This window comes from Panthera tigris, chromosome F2 (assembly GCF_018350195.1).
Source record: "Panthera tigris isolate Pti1 chromosome F2, P.tigris_Pti1_mat1.1, whole genome shotgun sequence".
In the NCBI taxonomy this organism is placed as follows: domain Eukaryota; kingdom Metazoa; phylum Chordata; class Mammalia; order Carnivora; family Felidae; genus Panthera; species Panthera tigris.
Genome location: NC_056676.1, coordinates 42,527,193 through 42,548,796, shown reverse-complemented (window position 1 = coordinate 42,548,796; position 21,604 = coordinate 42,527,193). Strand labels below are relative to the sequence as shown.

The 21,604-nt window shown below is 42.4% G+C and overlaps 1 long non-coding RNA gene across 1 annotated transcript in view; it reads right to left on the bottom strand.

The window, feature by feature from the left end:
• LOC122235103 overlaps nt 1-21,131 on the bottom strand; it is a 58,925-nt gene extending 37,794 nt beyond the window's left edge. Inside the window, exons 1-2 of the long non-coding RNA XR_006213228.1 lie at nt 21,022-21,131; nt 15,704-15,765 (exon numbers count right to left, since the gene is read on the bottom strand). This is a non-coding gene — a long non-coding RNA (uncharacterized LOC122235103). The remainder of the gene's footprint in view (nt 1-15,703; nt 15,766-21,021) is intronic.
• Nucleotides 21,132-21,604: the final 473 nt, after the last annotated feature.

Below are 21,604 nucleotides of genomic sequence, written 5' to 3'. Positions count from 1 at the left end.
GCGTGGCTATAAAAGGACAAAAGGAAGAGATATGTGTGGTGATGGAAATGCTCTGTATCTTGACTATCTCAATGCTAATATCTTAGTTGTGATCTTGTAGTATAGTTTGTTAAGACGTTACCTTTGAGGGAGATGCGGTAAAGGGTTCACAGGGCCTCTCTGTATTGTTTCTTACAATTACATGTGTATCTACAGTTATCTGAAAATAAAAAGTTTAATCAAAAAAAAAAATAAAGCAAAAGCTACATCTCTTATTGTCTCACAGTTCTGAAGGTCAGAAGTCCAGGCACAGCACAACTGGATCTTCTGCTTAGGGCTGACCAGGCTGAAACTAACATGCCAGCCAGAGCTGTGGTCTCATATGAAGCTTGGGGTCTTCCTTCTAGTTCAATTAGGTGTTGGCAGAATTCAGTTCCTTTTGGCCAAAGGACTAAGCTCCCATTTCCTGGCTGGGTGTCCACCAGGGACCATGCTCAGCTTTCTAGAGACTTCCTGCTGCTTCCTGCCATGTAGTCCTTGCCATATTCCCTCTCATGCTTTGAATCTCACTTTCTGGAAGAGCACAAGCTCATTTAGGGGCTCATCTGATTAGGTCAGGCCCACCCAGATACTCTCCCTTTTGATGAACTCCAAGTCAACCTATTAGTAACCTAACTATGGGTGGGATATCCCATCATATCTACAGGTTCTGCCTGCACTGAATGTAAAAGGAATTATACAGGGCGTGTATACCAGAGGGCAGGAATCTTATGGCTATCATAGAATTCTGCCTGCCACAGTCTGTCAGCCTCAGCATTCCTTATGGGATAGACTGAGTTTTGTTTTTGTTTTATTGTATGTTTATTTATTTTTGAGAGACAGCATGCAAGTGGGGGAAGGGCAGAGACAGAGGGAGACACAGAATCTGAAGCAGGCTCCAGGCTCTGAGCTATCAGCACAGAGCCGAATTGCGGGGCTTGAACCCACAAACTGAGATCATGGCCTGAGCGGAAGTGGGACGCTCAACCTACTGAGCCACCCAGGCACCTCTAGACTGAGGGTTTTGTTGGAACTGCATAGCATTGCAATTCTTCCCTCCACCACTCCTACTTCCTTTATTCCCCAGAGATGGTAATCTCTAGATTACCAATAAATTTTCTGTACAAGGATCTCCATCTGTGAGCCTGTTTTGCAAGCAACCTGACCTAAAGCATGAGTGGGCTAGAGTGTGCAGAGAATGGACTGGTAACATTTAGAAAATCTCTGAGCCAGTTATTCTTGAGACTCTGCTTAAAAGGATGTTGACAGAGCTTGTGGGGCTTCTCCCTGGGGTCCCAAGTCAGGAGCACAATATGAGTCAGGAGCACAATATCACCGACAACCACATCACTCAATGATCTTCCTCCAGTTTCTATCTGTTTTAAAGTTTGGTCCTCCTTTATCATTGTCATCACTTTAACATCATAGTTACACACACTGAGAACTCCCTCTGTTTCAGAAACCATGCAGACATTTCGCTGACCCATCTACTGAGCCATCATAGCAGAGGAGGTAAGAGTACCAGGGGTTAGACTGTTTTGTGTTGAATGCCAGCTTCTCCGTTTGATTGCAACATGGCTCCAGTGACTTAGCCTTCCAGAGCCTGTTTTCTCATAAAATAAGCCTTGGTTTCCTCTGTTTGATAGAATAACCCTTCATGTAGAACTCTTAGCATGTTCTTGGTACAGAGCAAGCATTCTGTAAGTTTCAGTGACTTCATAACCTCCTTTAATTCTTATGACAACCCTGCAAGAGGGTTTATAGCTGAATAAGCTGAGGTTCAGAGAGGTTAAGCAGCTTCCTAGTTTCCAACAAACAGCTAAAGAGTGCCAGAGGGAGGATGTTAACCAAGTTCCTTCTGACCACAGGTCTTAGCCCTTAACCATGTTTCTGTCTTATTTCGCCACGGTGGGTATCAACAGGAGCCATGAAGCCAACGCTGCCTTAAGCACAAGGCAGAAAGAAAGAAGAAATGAAAACACACACACAGAGTCTTAAAATCTCTGGGAAGAAAACTGCAGGTGAGAGCAGGTTGCCACAGGTTCGCCTGAAGAGCATCAGGGTTTTGAGCCTGAATCTCTGTGCTGGTTTGTGGTTTCCTATGTGGGGGAGGGGAAATCAGAGTTTCTCTTCTCAAGATATGCACTAGCCCCTCAGGAAAATGTTACTGCAGGTCTGTGATCAGCTACTGGGTTCCCTTTCTAAAATCTGAAATATTCTCAATTTTGGATGAGGGCTTTGGGGCCTTTTAAGATTATCCCTGACCATTTTTGCTGCTCACCAGAGCAAAGAATTACAAACACACCAGATTTCATTCACAGAATGACCTTCACTGAAAGAGCCTTTATCCAAGAGCTCTTCCAAGAATCCTTGCCTCCTGCAATGTGGAGGCCGTACACACCTGTCCAGGCAGGCTCAGGGATTCTTAGCTGCTGCCCAGTCTTTTTCCTAGAACTATGGCTTTCAACTCTGCGTCGTAGAATTTTCCTGCATTGTTTTCCATGCCCAGAATGCTGATCCTGGCATGATTTTATGGTGTTGTGGTATTTTATAGGGCAAGGGGGTTGAGGGTAGGGGGGAATGTTGGGGCTGTGGACAAAGGTACAGAAGAGACACAGGTGTTATGCCCCTCCTTGGCCTCCGTTCCTTTCCTGGAACCTCTGGGGACAGCAATCATTCGCTCACAGTATTTTCCACATAATCCGAGAGCATAAACTTTACATATTTTGAATGCATAAATTCCACGTCATCCTCTCTCCTTCTTCAATATTTATTCAAATGGGACAAAATGCCCATCGAGCTATAGGCCTGGTCTTATTTAAAATTATAGATTCAGGGGCACCTGGGTGGCTCAGTTGGCTAAGCATCGACTCTTGGTTTTTGGCTCAGGTCATGATCTCCCAGTTCATGAGTTCGAGCCCCACACTGGGCTCTGTGCTGACAGTGTGGAGCCTCCTTAAGATTCTCTCTCCCCCCTCTCTCTTTCTGCCCCTCCTATACGTGCTCTCTCTCTCTCTCTCTCTCTCTCAAAATAAACTTTCATAAAATCTTTAGAAGAAAATTCAACTTAAAAAAATGAAATAAAATTACAGATTCAGAGCTGCAAAAGGAAGAGTACCTCCAAATAAATGACCCATGTGTCGATATTTCTGCTGAGTCTATTTTCTAACATTAAAACCCTATTTAGCCACTTTGATGTGGGGTTGAATATGTGGAGCATCATTTGACCGCCATTAGTTTAGCTGTACTTTGGCAAATGTCAAGTCCAAGTCTGTATATTTGGACTGTGGTGGACAAAAATGAGGTCAGCAGCCCCCTGATGTGCTGTCTGGCTGGCTGACAGCCCCTCACTGACCTTGACTCCATGAGGAATTGCACAACCCAAAGGGAAGCACTGAATGAATAAGGCCTCTGGTGGCTTTCTTCTCCTCAGGATAAATATCAATGAACAGCCAACACAGAAGATACTCATCACTACTCCAGCTCCAGAGCTCACCCTGAGAGCAAATCACTGAACACTTGGAGCATTTAAAGTGAAAACAAATTAAAAATGTTTCTGTGTTTGGTTGCTTCCAAATTATCCCCAGACTTATGAGCTATCTAGGGCAGTGTCCCCTTCAGCCTTTTCTTACTGGTTATCTACCATTGGTCAGCAAATAATCATCGATGATTCCTTTTCCAATACATGGATGGAAAGCAGGGAGGAAGGAAAGCAAAATTGGCCTCTCCTTTGAGTTAAACTCAATGCTATAAACAAACTGAGCATCTACTAATGGCCAGGTATTCTGCTGATACTACAGAGAAAGAGACTAGGAATTATAGTCAAGTGGAGGGGACAGACCAATTGACTTTCTTTCAATGACGACAAGTTAGCACAAGACGCTACAAAAATAAATAAGACATGGGATAGTCACTCAACTCAGCCTTGGTGAGGATGGTGGCGGATCAGGGAAGGCTTCCTGAAGGAAGTGACAGCTATTCCAAATCCTGAAGATTGCACAGGAGCTACTCAGGCAGATGGGTGAGAAAGAGATGAAGACAATGCATGCAGGAAACAGCTTATGCAAAGGTCCTGAGGCAAGTACATGCTATGAATTTTATATATATACATATGCACACATATATATGTATATATGCATTTTACATGTAATTTATTTTTAAATACTTAAGCTTAGACTGACAGATGTATGTGTTAGTTTTAACCTACATCCTAGGAGCATTTTGTTATGTCTGAAGTACCCTAATCAGCAATACACATTCCAGAATGTTTTGTAAGCTTTGATAGATTCTAAGTAGAAATCTACATTCCAGGGTAGCTTCTATAAGAGCTTCAGCAATTTTCCCTCCACCCCCAGCTTTATTGAGATATTACTGACTTATATGTAAGTTTAAGATGTACAATATGATGATTTGATAGACACATATATTGCAAAATGATTACCACAATAAAGTTAGCTAACACCTCATCCCTCACATAATTACTACTTTTTGTGATGTTAAAATTTAAAATCTACTCTATCAAGAACTTTCAAGTATGTAATACAGTATTGTTAACTATAGTCACCATGCTGTAAATTAGATCCCCGGAATTTATTCATCTTATAGCTGGGAGTTTGTACCCTTTGACCAACGTCTTCCATTTCCCCACCCCACAGCCTCTGGCAACCACAATTCTACTCTATTGCTATGCATTCTATGAATGACTTATTTTACTTAGTATAATGCCTTCATGGTCTATCCATTTGTTGCAAAGGCAGGATTGCCTTCTTTTTTATGGCTGAACAATATTCCATTGTACATGTATGCCACATTTTCTTTGTCTATTCATAAATATTAATTTTCTTTATCTATTCAACTTAGGTTATTTCCACGTCTTGACTACTGTGAATAATGCTGCAGTGAACATGGGTATACAAATATCTCTTCCAGATAGTGATTTCATTTCCTTCAGATATGTACCCAGAAGGGAGATTGCTGGATCATATCATAATTCTATTTTTATATTTTTGAGGAAACTCTATACTGTTTTCCATAGTGGCTGTACAAATTTGCATTCCCACCAAGAGCATATATGGATTTCATTTCTTCTACTTCTTCACCAACCCTTGTTACCTTTTGTGTTTTTGATAAAAGCCATTCTAACAGGTGTGAGGTGGTATCTCAGTGTGATTTGATTAGCGTTTCTCTCATGATTAGTGACGTTGAGCATCTTTTTGTGTGTCTGTTGGCCATTTGTGTGTCTTCTTTGGCAAAATGCTTATTTTAGTCCTTTGGCCATTTTTAATTAAATTGTTTGGATTTTCTTGCAACTGAATCGTATGAGTTCCTTATATATTTGGATACTAACACCTTATCAGATAGATGCTTTGCAAATATTTTCTCCCACTTGGTAGGTTGCCTTTCTATTTTGCTGACTGTTTCTTTTGCTGCGCAAAAGCTTTCTATTTTTTTTTAGTTTATTTATTTATTTTGAGAGAGAGAGAGGGTGAGAGAGAGACAGAATCCCAAGCAGGCTCCACACTGTCAGTGCCGAGCCTGACATAGGACCTGAACTCATGAACCATGAGATCATGACCTGAGCCGAAATCAAGGGTCGGACACCTAAGCAACCAAGCCACTCAGGCACCCCCAAAAGTTTTCTAGTTTGATATAGTCTCACATGTTTATGTTTGTTTTTGTTGCTTGTCCTTTTGGTGTCATATCCAAAAAAAAAAAAAAATCTTTTCCAAGACCAATGTCAAGGAGCTTTCCCCTATGTTTTCCTCTGGTAGTTTTGCAATTTTGGGTCTTACATTTAAGTCTTTAATCCATTCTGAGTCCATTTTTGTGAGTGGTATATGATAGGGGGTCCAATTTTATTCTTCTGCATATAGTTATCCAGTTTTCCCAAAACCATTTATTGAAGAGACTATCCTTTCCCCGTTGAGTCTTCTAGGCCTTCTTGTCAAATATTAGCTGAGTGTATATGCATGGGTTTATTGCTGGGTAGAGCTTCAGCAATCTTTATCTTCCATCAGCACTAGAGGGTCTGCTCATTGTGAAATGGGTTTAGAAATTATTTTTCATTGGTAAAATAAACAGTGCAAAAGATATAGGGATAGCCAACAATACAATACATGTCCTCCATGCCTACCTGAGTAGAGTGCAAGAGTTTTTCCAGCTCAACAGCTTCCAGCTACATCATAATGTCCTGCCAGGCCCCAGACTCCACCTTATCTGTGCGCTACACCTAACAGATGAGGCTACTGCCTGATTTTGACTAGAATTATTCCACTAGAATATTGTCTCATCATGCAAAGTGTATGTCAGAGAGCAGAGATTTCATCAAACTCAGAAAAAAAGGTTGGCATTATTATAATGCCTGCTTATTAACAAACGTTTGTATGTATACCAGAATTTGGTCTGGGTCTTGATTTCATTGCAACCTACCCACACCCCCTGGTCGAGCAGTCATAGTAGAGGAGGTCTACAGTTCTCATCATCTTTTAACTATGGTAGGCTACAGATACCCAGCACAAAGGACGCTTATAATTATAAGCAGCCAAATTGGCTGGAGTCAGATTTCCACAGCATGATTCCTTTGTTTGTTTTTAACAGTGCTAGCCATCTATCCACACCACTCCAGGGTGGGAGTTATCCAAGGTGGCTCAATTCAGCTGAGCAGCAGGAAGGACAGAATTCCATGGAAAGGAGCCTAAGTTCTGCCAGGAAGACAATACCAGTTCTGACAAATCTGCAGGGTGATGCAAGGACAAAATAAGAAGGCCATTTGGCGACTGGGAGAGCTGAAAGCAGGATGGAAAGAAGTGTGAGGCACAGGTTAGGGTGAATGACTCAGGACCGAGGCTGTGGCCAGCAGGTGACTGCCAGAACACACCTTTGTCGTAGTGCCAAAACATATCGTGTCCGCTTAAAGGAGCCACACACAGCTAAACACCAGTCAGCCACCCATGGCCAAGCTTCTTACCTATTGCTTCTCCACTCACTTCCCCTGAGTCTGTTCTGCCTCCTTGTGTTTTCTGTTCAGCTAATGGCATCACCATCTACTTAAGAATCATCCTGGGCACCTCCAATATCATCTCCCGAATTTTAATCAATCACCAAATCAGAAAACTTCTCCCAACTTGACTCCATCCCCAACTGCCTTGGTTCCAGCCCTCATCATCTCTCTGTGGGACCACTGATGCAGCCCACACAGCAAGAGGCTCCTTGCTGGTTTTCCTGCTCATAGTATCCCCCTCTCCACTCCTGCCTCTCTCCAGTGCACATTAAAGCCCTTTAGAGGCTCCGCATTGACCTTACTAGACCAAATTCCAGTGCATGGTGTATTAGCGTGGTTTTGTCACAAGTGACAGGAACTTAAGTAGGACTATATTGGGTGAAAAGGGGAAATTTATTTGCTTACATTGCTGAATTATAGGAAATACAAGGGTTGTGCCCCAGAAATTCGAATCAAGGGCTCAAATGCCATTTGGGATTTTTTCTCTTTTTCTGTGTATAGTCAAAAACTATCTTTTTGCCCTTCTCCACAAGTCTGGACCATGACCCATGGTCACTTGGAGCTCTTATCTACTTAGTTGCACCACTGGAGTAGGACAGCCTCCTTTTTTTTTTCAATTCCAGTTAAAATTCCTTGGGAAGACCTCCTATTGGCCTGGCTGGAATAATGAGCCCATCCCTGGTCTAATGAATATGGCTGGGATAGAGAAGGGAAAATATGATTACTGTATATGTCCCTGATCAGAGGCCAAGAGCATGATGCACCATCCATATGGACAAAAATGGCTGTCCTTTGGTAATCTAGCCAAGTTTTTTTTTTTTAATGCTTATTTATTTTTGAGAGTGTGTGTGTGCACACAAGCGGGGGAAGGGCAGAGAGAGAGGGAGATAGAAGATCTGAAGTGGGCTCTGTGCTGAAGGCAGAGAGCCCAAAGTGGAGCTCGAATTCATGAACCATGAGATCATGACCTGAGCTGAAGCTGGATGCTTAACTGACTGAACCATGCAGGTGCTCCAATCTAGCCAAGTTCTGGCCATGAGAACATGGCCCAGATAATTCCCTCTCTAGCCAGCTAACCCCTAGCAACATGACACAGGAGTTAAGCCCTTGGGCTTTGGAGCCAGAGAGATGTAGGTTCAAATCCTGGCTCTCCCGATTACATTAGCTATGTAGCCTTGGGCAATGGGCATAACACAGTGAGCCTCAGTTTCCACATCTGTAAAACAGGGAGGGAAGTTAAATAATACCGATGTGAAAATTTAAGGAGACAGGCTTCAAGAGTACTTAGAACCAAGCCTGGCCCATGGTGTGAGCTCAGTCAGCTCTTCCTGTTCCCAGTACCCCTGGCATAAGTAGACAGCCTTTGGAAGGCAGCAGGGCCTCAGGCCACACTGCCTGCTGCCAACAGAATGAGATCAGGGTTAATCAGAGGAACAGAATGACCTGATTCACAGCACTCCAGTGAAGTGACCCATCTGACACCCCAGAGAAGACCGTGCCAGGAAGATGAGTTGCTTGGCAAATGATATTCTCCAAAAGCAATGATGAGGGGTCCTTTCAAAGCACTTTGTCTCCCTGCTGGAGGAGGACAGCATCTGGGAGAAGGTGCTTCTCCAGCTCTAAGGTTATAATGCTGCCAGCCTTGTGGGTCACAACCTGGAATCATCTCTCTATTAAATAATAATTAAGAAGCCCCTGTAAAGGGAATCTGGGTATAATTACCTGACTCATGAAGCTGCCCAGGTAAAACTGGGAGGATGTTTTACTCCTGTGTCCACACTCTTAAGCAGTTTTCATGGTTCTGAAAGCAGCAAGTGGGGTCTCACTTTTGTGGGGAGCTCAGACTCAAAGTCGTGTGTTTAAGTATACACACTCCTCAGGAAGCCTCTAGCCAAGACTCTGATTCAAATGGTGAGTCCTCCCCTTTCCTGCCCAGCAAGATTGGGCTTGGACTGTTCCAAGGAAGGGCTGAGGGACCAGCTGGGCAAGGAGTCAGCTCGTTAGTAGCCTCCACGGAGGTATTGAAATGAAGCAAGTTAAAAGCATATTAGTTTAAATGAGATTTTTCATCAGTGAGGGGTGGTGTTTAGATAGGAAGCAAATGCAATCATTTTTTGATGGTACATAATTTAATAATTAATGGGGAAGTTGTCGGCATAATCCTGACGGGAGTCCCAGGAAATGAAGAAATCTGTCTTTATTAAGGAGAACTCAGGAGAATGTTATTGGAATGCAGATGACTAACGAGCAAGGTCCTAGTAGCAAGTCCTTGTTAGATGCATGAATTGAGACAGTCTTTCTGTCCTGTCTGTGTTTCATCTTGATTTGCCCAGACCCACTACCTCTTTGAATGGAAATACAGAGAACAGAGGACATTGCAGGGGGTTGTGAATCGAGCAGGGGTTTTCTTTCTGCTTCTCAGAAGGGCTGGCCAGTGCCTCTGCCAGGCTCCTCAGGAACAGCAGGGAAAGACAAGCCTAACTGGCTCCCTGATGGCTCACTCATGTCTCTGCTGCCCTAAGACCCGCCAGGGCTGTGCAGACTCCCAGTGGGCCAGAAAAGGAATCCTTGGGAAAAATCCTACAAAGGCACCCATAGCACAGTGGTTAAGGCAGGGCTCTGGAGCCAGAACACCCGGGTTCAGCTTTCCACTTGGAGACCCACTGGTGTGTGACCTCAGGCAAGCTACTCAAGCTTTCTGAGCTTCAGTTGTCTCCTGTGTAACAGGGACAATAGTTGTGCCAATCTCACTGGGCCATTAGGAGGATTAAATGAGTCATTCTATGTGAAGGATTCACAGTAGCGATAGGCACTTAAAGTCAGCTCAACCAGTATTCCATTATTATTATTCTATTATCTAGAACTTGGCTGTCCAGTACAGTAACCACCAAGCACATGTGGCTATGGAGAACTAGAAATGTGTCCAGTCTGGGTTAATAGGTGCTATAGGTATTAAATACATAGATTTCAAGGACTTTGTGCAAGAAAAAGAATATACAATATCTCATTGATAGTTGTTACGTTGATTATATGTTGCAGTGATAGCATTTTAGATATGTTAGGTTAAATAAATATGTAGTATTAAAACTCATTTCACCTGTCCCTTTTTTTTTTTTTAAATTTCTAAAAAACACATAACACAAATTTCTCACTTTAACCATGTTTAAGTGTATGGTTCAGTACTGTTAAGTATATTCAATTTGTGTGATACAGATCTCAAGAACTTTCCATCTTACAAATCTGCAACTTTGGACCCATTAAATAACAACTCCCGTTCTCCTCCTCCCCCCAAATGCTGGGCAATGACCATTCTATTTTCTGTTTTTAAGAATTTGACTACTTTAGCTATTTCATATAATTGGAATCATGCAGTATTAGTCTTTTTGTGTCTGGCTTATTTTACTTAGCATAATGTCCTCAAGGTTCATCCATGCTGAAGCATGTGACAGGATTCTTTTCCTTTTTAAGACTGCATGATAATACTCTATCCTTTTAATTTTTCTAAGGTGGCTATTAGAAGCCTGGAAGTTTTATTTGTAGCTTGCATTATATTTCTATAGGATGGTGCTAGTCTAGAATCAGTGGTTCTCAACTCCATTAGTCTCAACCCTCCCTTATAACAATCAACTTGTAACACCTCCTTCACTCTCCTGAAATGAAAGTTACATATAATTCACCTACATGCATAATTAAAAAAATCGATATAATGGCCTAACTATAATATGAAGGATAAATGAAAGAAAAGGAATCCATAGGAGAAAATGTATTTCAGCTGATGGTTAGGCATGAGTACTTGAAGACAAAATAATCACAGTTGCGCACATACGCAGAATCATCATTAGTGGGAGAGCTATTTATGAAGAGTAATAATTCAAATTCTAGGAATGACATTGCCATCAGAGACATGATTTTCTGAAATGTAACAGCTCAGTCAAATTCCAACAAATCGAAGTACAATTTTTTATTTTTATGATTGCATCCTTACAAAACAGAGTATAAATTTAAGTGGAGCAAGATATATATGTATATATGGAAATTTCGATTTTAGGCCCAGAGACTTATAAATAGAGCTTTCACCTAAGTGAATGTCCAATGGGATATTTAGAAATCAAGAGGATCCCAGAGTGATTCTGCGTTGGGCAGAGCTGTCCCGTGCATCATGGGACATCTTGTATCCCTGTATACCCTGTAGGTCTGTTGAAGACCAAGGGCATCCAATCACTGGGACAACCAAAAGCAAGCCCTCCATTTCCCAGGGTTCCACACCAGAGGCAGCAGAGTCTCCTCTGAGAAGCAGAGATACTGTATCATGAGAATCACAGTATGGTGGTCCCAAAGGTTCAGTGTTCAGTGAGCTGCTCTGTTTCCTTGTCTGGTGTCCCATTAGTGTCCTCTGGTCCAGCACTGACCGCTCTCCAGCACAGACCAGAAACCTACACTGAAGTTCTTCCAGAACCTCAAATACAACAGATTCAGCATCTTTCTCTTCAAACCCATGCCCTCCCTTGACACCCAGGTTCCAATGTTTTCTCAGTCACCAATGTTACCAATGTTTTCTCATGACCAGAAACTTCTTTTCCTCTCCCTCCAAACCCACTCCCGACCCTCAAATGTGGCATTCACTAATATGCCCTGTTTCTAGCTCACTGCTACTTCCTTTTATCCCTGGGTTTCTCAATGGCTCCTCATTGCGCTTCCTAACTTTGATCTTCACCCAACCGCCCCTCTCCCCTGTGGCGAATCTATCCTAACCCTACACTGGGTTTGTATCCAACCTTCACTTATTAGCTGCCCATGGGCAAGTGTGTTAGCCTCTACGTGTCTCCTTCTTCATCTGTCAAATGGGATCACAACGCCTGCCTTGTAGTGCTGTTATAGAGAACGAACAATAACATGCTTGTATGACATCAAGCACTAGGCTGGAACATAGGAGAAAATAAACAATGCTGGTTCCTTAGACCTTATTTTCTCTTATTCATTTTTATTCCTTGTCTCTATGCACTGAGCCAAATATTTGCCCATTTTTCACATCATCCCAAGTAGGCAGTTGTCCAAGAATAGTCCATAAGGGTTTAGACCATAAGGGTGCTAAAGCATCATTAGAAATGGTACAAGGTGAAGAAATCTGTATTTACTAGAACAAAGGGAGAGCACTTTCAATGGGCTCTAAGATTCCTTACGGGCATGAAAAGTCACAACTGATGGTCACCGAATAGGCCAGTTGCTGACTTCCTGGCTTGGGTTTGCTGGGTAGGGTGGACGGGTTTGGGTAGAGTGGAATTGTAGAGGTGATAGAGACCGTGAGTCCTGCCACCTTCAGTCCTGCGTGCCTTACACATTCAGTCCTCAGTTTCTCTTCTGGCAAATATCAAGCAAATATTTTTAGCACATCAATTTGAAGGAGTGTCCAAATGATGCCAGCCCAGGGTGCTTTCATCTTCATCTGGATACAGTCAGATCAATACTCAGGCTGTTATTCCCAGACCCCAGGGTCCATGTGCCCTGGGAAGCTTTTTATGCTCTGTCTGTCCTTGACCGTCCTTCCCTTCTTGGAAGTCCTGGAATATCCACCAAGCACACGCCTGATAAACTCACTTGGATTACTTTGTGTCCTAGTGAAATGATGAGCCTCTCAGGGGTAGGGATAGTGCCTTCTACTTCTTTCCTCCCCTCACAGCCCCAGGACAGCTATGCTAAGAGATGCACAATAAAATTTGACATGAATGAAGCATAAAGATAAGTGTTAGCAAAGTAAGAAAAAATGTCAGAGTGGGAGAAGAGAGAGGTTATGAGTTCATACTCTCTGAGATGGCTTGGGCATGATCCCGATCGAAGGGGAAGGGAGGTGGTCCTGCCCTATGGTTTCATGGCGCCTCTTTTATCCCAGAGCTTTGTTCTTTCTAACACACATCTTGGGAATCTCGAAGGATGCATCTTGCATTGGGCAGATTTTGCCACAAATTATCAGATAGAGATCAAAATTAGGTGTGGTTTCTTCTAACTAAAAAGTTGAAGACCACCTAGGATTGCCTTAATGAGATGGACTTTATCTATCTAATGGTGCCTACCAACAACAGCTGAAGAGCAAATTGTTTTGGCATGAAAATCCAAGCACCCATCTGGAGGCCCATCCTAAAAAGAATTTAAAAGGAAAAGAGCTCATTCCTAAAGTGGTTTCTTCTGAATATAGAACCTCCTTGAAACAAAGTTTAACCTTTCTGGGGTTCAAGTTCATTTACTCTTTCCATATAACAATTTCAGCAGCTTCTTTATTTCCAAGAACAAAGGCTTGTTAAAAAGAAAAAAAAAAGTCTCTAAAGTCTCCTTGGACATCAAATAGCTCTTCAGAGGAAGTGCTTTGATGAGTTAAGTGTAAATGAGTAAGAAACATATGGATTAGATTTCTCATATAATACACATGGATTTAAGAATTAACAGGGAAAATCTTTTTGGAAAATATGGTTTGGATTTGGGTTCTGCCTACTCCACAAACACTGATTAAGTTAAAGAATATGGATTTTCCTCGTGGCTCGCTCTGCACCTTCAGCCTCGGGCATTTGCCATCATTCTTTCCAAAGAGCAATGTCAGATCAGGAAGGCCAGGGAGGATTTTTAAACAGAGAATTTACAGATTGCTAATGTTCAAGATCCAAATAGTTTTTGTAACAGATTTCTCTCCCCATCAGACTGGTTTTAAAGCATTTTTTAGAAACATCTCTCTGTTGGCCAATGCGACTAACCAGAAGGAACGCTGAGCCCTGTGTTTTGGTGAACTGAAAACACTATTCTCTGGAAAGCACACTCTGTGGCTGGTAATCCCATTTCAAGGAGGCCTCCTCCTACCCTGGGGTAGAAGAGTTTACCAGTTGTGGCCTTGACGTGACATTATGCATACACCACAAGTTGAACCCAACTGAGACAGTTTCTTTGAGTCAGCACATGCTTTCATACAGTGTCGATAAAGGATTATACGGGATTAGGGATGTGAGAGCAGTTGACACTGTATGTGGCACATGAAAGGTGCTCATTATATGTTGGTTCTGTTAGAAAACTCTGAAAATAGACTGCTATTACTTCTGAGGATGGGGACTGCTCATCCCACACAGACCTACTAAGGGGCGGCCTGGTTAGGCAAACATGTCTCCATCCAGGGGGCTTGAAACTGGTCTACAGAGATTTCTTTTCTTTTCTTCTCTTTTTTTTTTTTTAAGTTTATTTATTTATTTTGAGAGAGAGAAAGCACATGTGAGATTGTAAGTGGGGAGGGGGTTGAGAAAAAGAGGGAGAGAGAATCCTCAGCAGGCTCTGTGCTGTCAGCGCAGAGCCCAATGTGGGGCTTGAACTCATGAACAGTGAGATCGTGATCTGAGCTGAAATCAAGAGTCAGATGCTTAACAGACTGAGCCACCCAGGTACCGCTACAGAGATTTCTATCGTACGAGCAGGAGCACGGGGGCTGGATGCAGTGTAGAGTAGATCCTAGGACAGCCTCTTTTCTCCTGTGCACAGAGAAAGCCCAGCCACAGAGCAGAAGGGGAATGAAACGGAAGCACAGAGAGGGAAGAGACGACAGGTACACACTCCTCCTCCAAACCAACAGCTTGTCCTGTCAGTCCTGCTCCAGGTGTGGTCTCTCTTTTTTTCAACAGTGTTACTGAGAAATAATTCACATACCATACAATTCACCCATTTGAAGTATACCATCCAATGGTTTCAGTATATTCACCAGTATGGGCAACCATCATCCCAGCCAATTTTGATTTTCATCACCTCAAAAATAAATCCCCCTACCCTTTAGCTGTCATCTTCCCTCCCACCAGTCCCACCCCTTTGTCCTAGGCAACCACTAATCTACCTTCTGTCTCTTACGATTTCTCTCTTCTGGACTTCCAGAAGAATGAGATTAAAAAAAAAAAATATGAGGCTTGACTGACTGGCTTGTTTCGATTAGCACAATTTTTAAAGGCTTATCCACAATGGACCATGTATCAGTCCTTCATTCCTTTTTATGGGTGAATACTATTCTACTGTATGGATATACCACAATTTGTTTATCCACTCATCTGTTGATAAGCATGTGCGGTTTTCACTTTTTGCCTATCATGAATAAAGCTGCTAGGAACACTGAGGTACCCCCAAGTATGTTCTGACTATTCCCCCTTCTCTCCACCTCCCTGGTGGAGGCCTAAGCCACTGTCTATGACATTCCCACTCCTGCTCCCTCTCTCGCCCTTTCCCCTTCTCAATCCACTCTCCACCTGACTTCCAAAAGGATCTTCTAGAGACAGAAATCAGATATTGTTACTCCTCAGGTTATAACTTGTCAATGGATTTCCATTGCACTAGAAAAGAAATTCATTCCATAGTCAACAAGGCTCTGAATGATCTGGTGTCTGCCATTACACTCCTTTCCTTTCCATCTGCTATACCATGCCTCGCCCACCTTGCTCCAGGCTCATGGCTTTCTCTCACTTCCTTAATGTAACATCTCCTCTGCCTGGCATATGGCTTTCACCTCCTCATCCTTGCGCTTGAAGCCTCAGTGTATCTCCTCAGAGCAGCAATCAATGATCCGCTAGGTCCCTCTGCCACCTTCACCTCCCTGATATTCTTTCTCACAGCTTTTCTCTTCGTTCAATTTACAGAATTTGGAATTTCTTGTTTATTTAGTTGCTTATTACTCACCTTCCCCAGGGTAAAGTCGGTTTTATTTACAGTTGCATCCTCAAAGCCTAGAACAGCAATGTCTGCAATTGAAAGAACAAATGTAGGTTCTATAAGATGAAGAGAGGAACTTGGTTTTAAACTCAAGTTTCTGGATCCAGTCCTTCCCTCGCCCCACTCTGGGTGCCGTGAGACACCCCTGTGTTCTGATAAGCACTTCTCTTGAGCTAGTATGAGCGGGTTCTGTTCCTTACAACTCAATAATCCATGACTAATGACTTTTTTTGGCCAACTGTTCACTGGTATTCTTTCAAAATTGCCATTTTGGGCATGGATTGCTTTTCTGAGTTTTTTCTTTGTCTCTACAAATTTGTTTCCCTAAATCTCCCCTCCCACTTTTCCAAAATCTTAACTTCTCTGTATCTTTAAAAGCATTTCTAGGGACACCTGGAGGGCTCAGTCGGTTGGGCATCTGACTTTAGCTCAGGTCGTGATCTCACAGTTTGTGAGTTCAAGCCCTGCATCGGGTTTGCTGCTGCTTTCAGTGCAGAGCCCACTTCAGATCCTCTGTCCAGCTCTCTCTCTGCCCCTCCTCACTTGTGCTCTCTCTCTCTCTCAAAAATAAATAAACATTTTTTAAAAAGCATTTCTTTTTTTAATGTATATTTTTTTTAATGTTTGTTTATTTTCGGGAGAGAGACACACACACACAAAAAGCAAGCAGGGGAGGGGCAGAGAGAGGGAGATACAGAATTGGAAGAAGGCTCCAGGCTCTGAGCTGTCAGCACAGAGCCCAATGCAGGGCTCAAACTCAGGAGCTACAAGATCATGACCTGAACCTAAGTCGGATGCTTAACCGACTGAGCCACCTATGTGCCCCCCCCCAAAAGCACTTCTGTATTTGCACAGCTATGCTCATGGCATTATTCACAATAGCCAAGAGGTGGAAGCCACCCAAGTGATCAATGGGTGAATGGATAGATGAAATGTGATCTGTCTATCTATCTATCTATCATCTATCTATCTCTATATCTTCAATGGAGTATTATTCACCCTTAAAAAGGAAGGAAGTCCTGTCACATGGACTTCCATGGATGAACTTTGAGGACATTATGCTAATTGAAACAAGCCAGTCACAAAAAGACAAATAATAGGTCCATTTACACAAGGTATCTAAAGTAGTTAAATTAACAGAAACAGAAAGTAGAGTGGTGGTTGCCAGGAGGTGGAGGGAGGGGTAAATGGAGAATTGTTTAATGAACGTTTTAGTTTTACAAGATGAAAAAGTTTTAGAGACCTGTTGCACAGCAATGTGAATATACTTAACATTACAAAATTATACATTTAAAAATGGTCAGGATGGTAAATTTTATATGTTTTTTTAATTGCAATCCTTTTTTAAAAAGGATCTCTCCTTCATTCTCCTTCCCTTCCTTCCTCCTTCCTCCCTGTCTCCCTTCCTGGTCAAATATCTCTAGGTCTAGGCCATGGCCCACGCTGGACTAGGCACTAACCAAGGTACAGACTCTGTCAGCAGATGCTCACAGGCCCCCCCAGCACATGCCCACAAACAATCCCCCTTCTGCAGAGGACAACAACAAAAGGCAGGGCCACAGCTAAGGCTAGCTTAGTCTCCAGCATGGACTGACTGCATGCCGGGCGTTCCCCCAAGACGATGTTTCAGACCAGCTCTGGCCTTGTCATCGATTTTCTGGCCAAGGCTAAATTGTCCCCACTTCAGTGTTTCCACTTTTGCTTTTTTTCCAGTTGATACGTCTTTGTCCCCATTGTTAATGCTATGGGAACCAGGGTAATAGACTTAAGTAGGCTTTGGGGCATGATAACCGAGAACACTCTTTAGGACAAAATATTAGGTACTGGGGAGATGGTACAGGAAGAACCAATTCATCCCTAAGACTCTTACTGTGCAGTCAGAAAACTTATACATAAGTAGTAAACAGATTTAAGTTCACTGACAACAACTACAAAGATAATAATATCTAACATTGATTGTAAACTTACTATTTTTCTAAGGACTTAAAATATTCTATTCATTTTATCTCATAAAGCTGTTATTGCTATCTCTATCTTACAGATGGGGAAATGGAAGCCCAGAGAGCAATTTGCCAAAGGTCACATGGCCAAGATGTAGAGTCAAGATTTGAACACATGAACATTTATTAAGTGCCCATTGAGAACAAATCCCTGAACTAGGCTGTAATGGAGTGCCGAAATAGGAGAGAAAGCCCCCATTTACATAGGAAATGGCCCAAGAACAATTTGAAGTATGCCTAAGTATCTCTTCAATATATATGAATGTGGAGGTTGAATATATATGAGTTGACCACATATGGAAGAGAACGATACAGTCTAGCTTTATCTATGAATCATGGAATCTCAGAATTGGAAGAGATCTGGGAGTCATCTAATCGCACCTCTTACTAAAGCAGGGATCTCTTCTAACAATCTGCGGAAGTTCCACTGTCAACTTAAAGGCAACTAAGTCAGTTCCTTTGTTTTCCAGGTTTTAGTTACTACAAAGTTCCTATTTTTCATCAGCCAAATGTACCTCCCTTAGAGGAATTCTCCTACTGGTCCCAGTTTCCCCCCTGGATCTACATCAAATGAATCACCTTTCTGATTGCTATGACTGCCCTTTGTATGGACAAAGGAAAGAGAAGCTCATTTTGACCACCTATTCTGCTTCAGGACATCGCAATAACCCCACTAAATAGGGATGATGACTTCTTATCTAAGGGCTTAGAAGATAAGAGATGTTAAGAAACCTGTCCAAGAACACACAGCCTAGAAGTACTAGAGCAGAGATTGGAGCACAAACTCCCTTCATTTCTACTCGACTACACTGCCCCCCAAAGTCAATTATCAACATGTTCCTTAATCTCTCTTCTACAGACCACCTAAATGTCCCTGGTTTCTTCACTTTCCTCCTTACAGCACATGTTCTCCAGAACTTTCCTGATGGTGGCCATTCTTTAGACATGTTCCAATTTGTCAATGTCACTCTCAAAATGCAACATAAGACTGGAATACCATTCCTAGAGTGGCCAGACCATCTTGCCTCCCGTGCTTGCCTTGCAAGCCATTTTACCTGCCAGGATGGCTTCACTGATGTCAGAAGCATGGTAGCCCTATCACACATTGGCCTGATACAGCTACAACCCCATGTCTTTTTCATATGAGCTAGTTCAAAGTCAGAGGTAATCTATCCTTTACTTTCACTATTGATTCGAACAAATTTTTAATGGAACTCTGTTGGATTCCTCTCTTGGTTTGAGACAGTATTTCAATGTGTTATATAGCATATTAGCTTCTCACACTTTAGGACACCTGAAAATTTTAAAATTAGGTTTGGTTTTCAATGTTGTGAGACAAGTCACTGTAAGAATGCTGAACATGCCAGGACCAAGGGCAAAGCCTCAAGACATACTATTAAAGACCTCCCACAGAGTGGCTACTAATGACTAATCAATGTTTTTAGTACAGTTGTCTAACCAGTTGTGATTCCAATGGGCTATTTTAAGCCCATATTTTTTCATTTCCTTCACAGTTTATACAATAAAAGACTGAAAAACTCCTCGCTGAAATTTTCCCAATCCATCCTTTCTCCAAGGGTGTTCTGTGGAACATTTGCTCAGCTGAATAATATTAAACAGGTTTCTTTGATGCTGGACTTCTCAGAACCTTTAATGTGCTATATGCACTGTGACTCTCTAGGAGGAGGTATAATAGCATACTGGATTTCTCAAAGTTGAGATGGGGTTTTTTTTTAATATTTTAAAATTATTTTTTAGCTTAGATGGGATTTGTACTCTGAGATTTGAGATTTGATCTCCCAGTCTGGTAATCCTGTGAAAAAAGGACACATTAGCTTTGCATGGTTTGTTCTTAGTGAACCTCTGCTAATGCTCAGTGATTAATGCTTTCTTCTGTAAGGATGGTCACAGACCACTTTTTGTAACTGGTTCTAGAATTTTACTGTGAATTAATATCAAGCTTGTTGATCTGTAGTTTTCAAAATCTACCTCCTTCCTCCTCTGTTCTAATGACACTTTCTTGTGTCTCAGGGTTTAACCAACAACAGCTCTAAAATTCAGCACTATGTTTATGTAATATTTACCTGGAGCTGACATTTTTAACACAGGTACTATCTTGGATTCCAATTCTCTTCTACGAAATGCATGTTCTGCCTTTTTCTGCGTTGTATCATACTGTTACATCATACTTTACTCATACTGTTGATGGGGAACACATAAAGGAAATCAAAATAACTCATTCATGGTCAAGGCAGAGTCCATGAGGACTGGACTCTGCCTCAGACTTCCTTGCTTCTCCCACTGCTCCCCATGGACTTCCTGCCTCCTCTTTGCTAATTCATATTCATCTCCTTCTAGAACCAGCTGGATGATCTCTCACTTCATTTAAGTCTTTCCTGACTAATCACATCTCTCCCTTCCTATATTCCTTTGTCATGTATGTATTGTTTCCTTTGCTCTATCAACTATTCATTCAAGAATTCATTCACCCAACAAATGTTTACTAAGTACTTACCGTGTTGGGTGTTGGGTATCTGAGAGCCCACAAGCCAAAAACAGTCTTAGAGTTAATAATCTGGCAGGAAAGACAGGTGTTGTACAGGAACTAAGAGTTACAAGAGGAGAAGGATGGTACTCTGGGGGTGGTAAGCTAGTATGGGCCTCGAGGAGGGTCTTCCTACAAAAGCAATGTTCTGACTGAGAATGAAAGGATATGGATGAGTTAACTAGGGAGATGGTGGATGGGGGGCAGGATGTGATGGGAAAGACGCTAGTCAGTATTCAATAAAAACAGGCCAGAATGGCTGGAGCACAGAGAAGAGTGGGAGATGGAACACAGAGGGGCCAGAACTTGACTTAACAAGCCATAGTAAGGAGCAAAGAGAAATCACAGAAGATCTGCAGCATGGAAATAACAAATAATAAAACATAATAAGATTGAACTGTTTATTGTTTTTTTCAAATAGGGGACACCAATCTTTTGTTTTGCTTTCTTGTCCTATAGGTGACTTTCAAAATCTCTCCCTACCTCCTTTTAAAAAATTATCCTTAGCACTTTCCAAATAGCTCAGATCAACCCAGGCTTTGGCCACTTATGTTACTCTTTTACACAGGTTTGTCCTTTTATAAGCAAGTTGGGCTATGAGCACTCTGGTTTTATATATGCCTTTTAAAATTCTGAACTTGTTAGTGATAGAAAGCTTCTGAGGCTGGAGCAGGCTCTGGATATGACAAATACACGGTTATAGGGAAGGAAAAAAGAAATTTGGTTGAAAGGACAAATACCTTAAACACATGCACCCTCCGTGGCTGCTTAACCAACACACAGCTCATTGGCGTCCGTAACTTGCAGGAGGTTGCGGCAGGCGTGCGCGGGAGGTCGTGGTGGGCGAGGGCGGGACGACGTGGCGGACGTGGGCGGGAGGACGTGGTGGGTGTGGGTGGGAGGTCCTGGCGGGCGGGCGTGCGCGGGAGGACGTGGCGGACGTGGGCGGGAGGACAGGGCGGGCGAGGGCGGGAACGCTGGTGCATAGATCCGGGGGCAACCAAAAGCCTAGCCCCGGGGTAGCCAGCTGTGTGACTCTGGGCCAAGTTACTTGACTACTCTGGGCCTTTGTGTCTTTTTTTTCTTCCAATTTTTTTGTAATTGTAAAATACACATAAAAACTTGCCATTTTAACCATTTTAAGTGTACCATTAAGTGGTTTTAAATATACTCATAATGTGCTACCATCATCACCATCCATTTCCAGGACTCTTTTCACCTTATAAAACCGAAACTCTGTACCCATTAAATGACAACTGTCCATTTCTACCCTCCCCTCAGCCTCTGGCCACCACCATTACACTTTCCATCTTTGTGATTCTG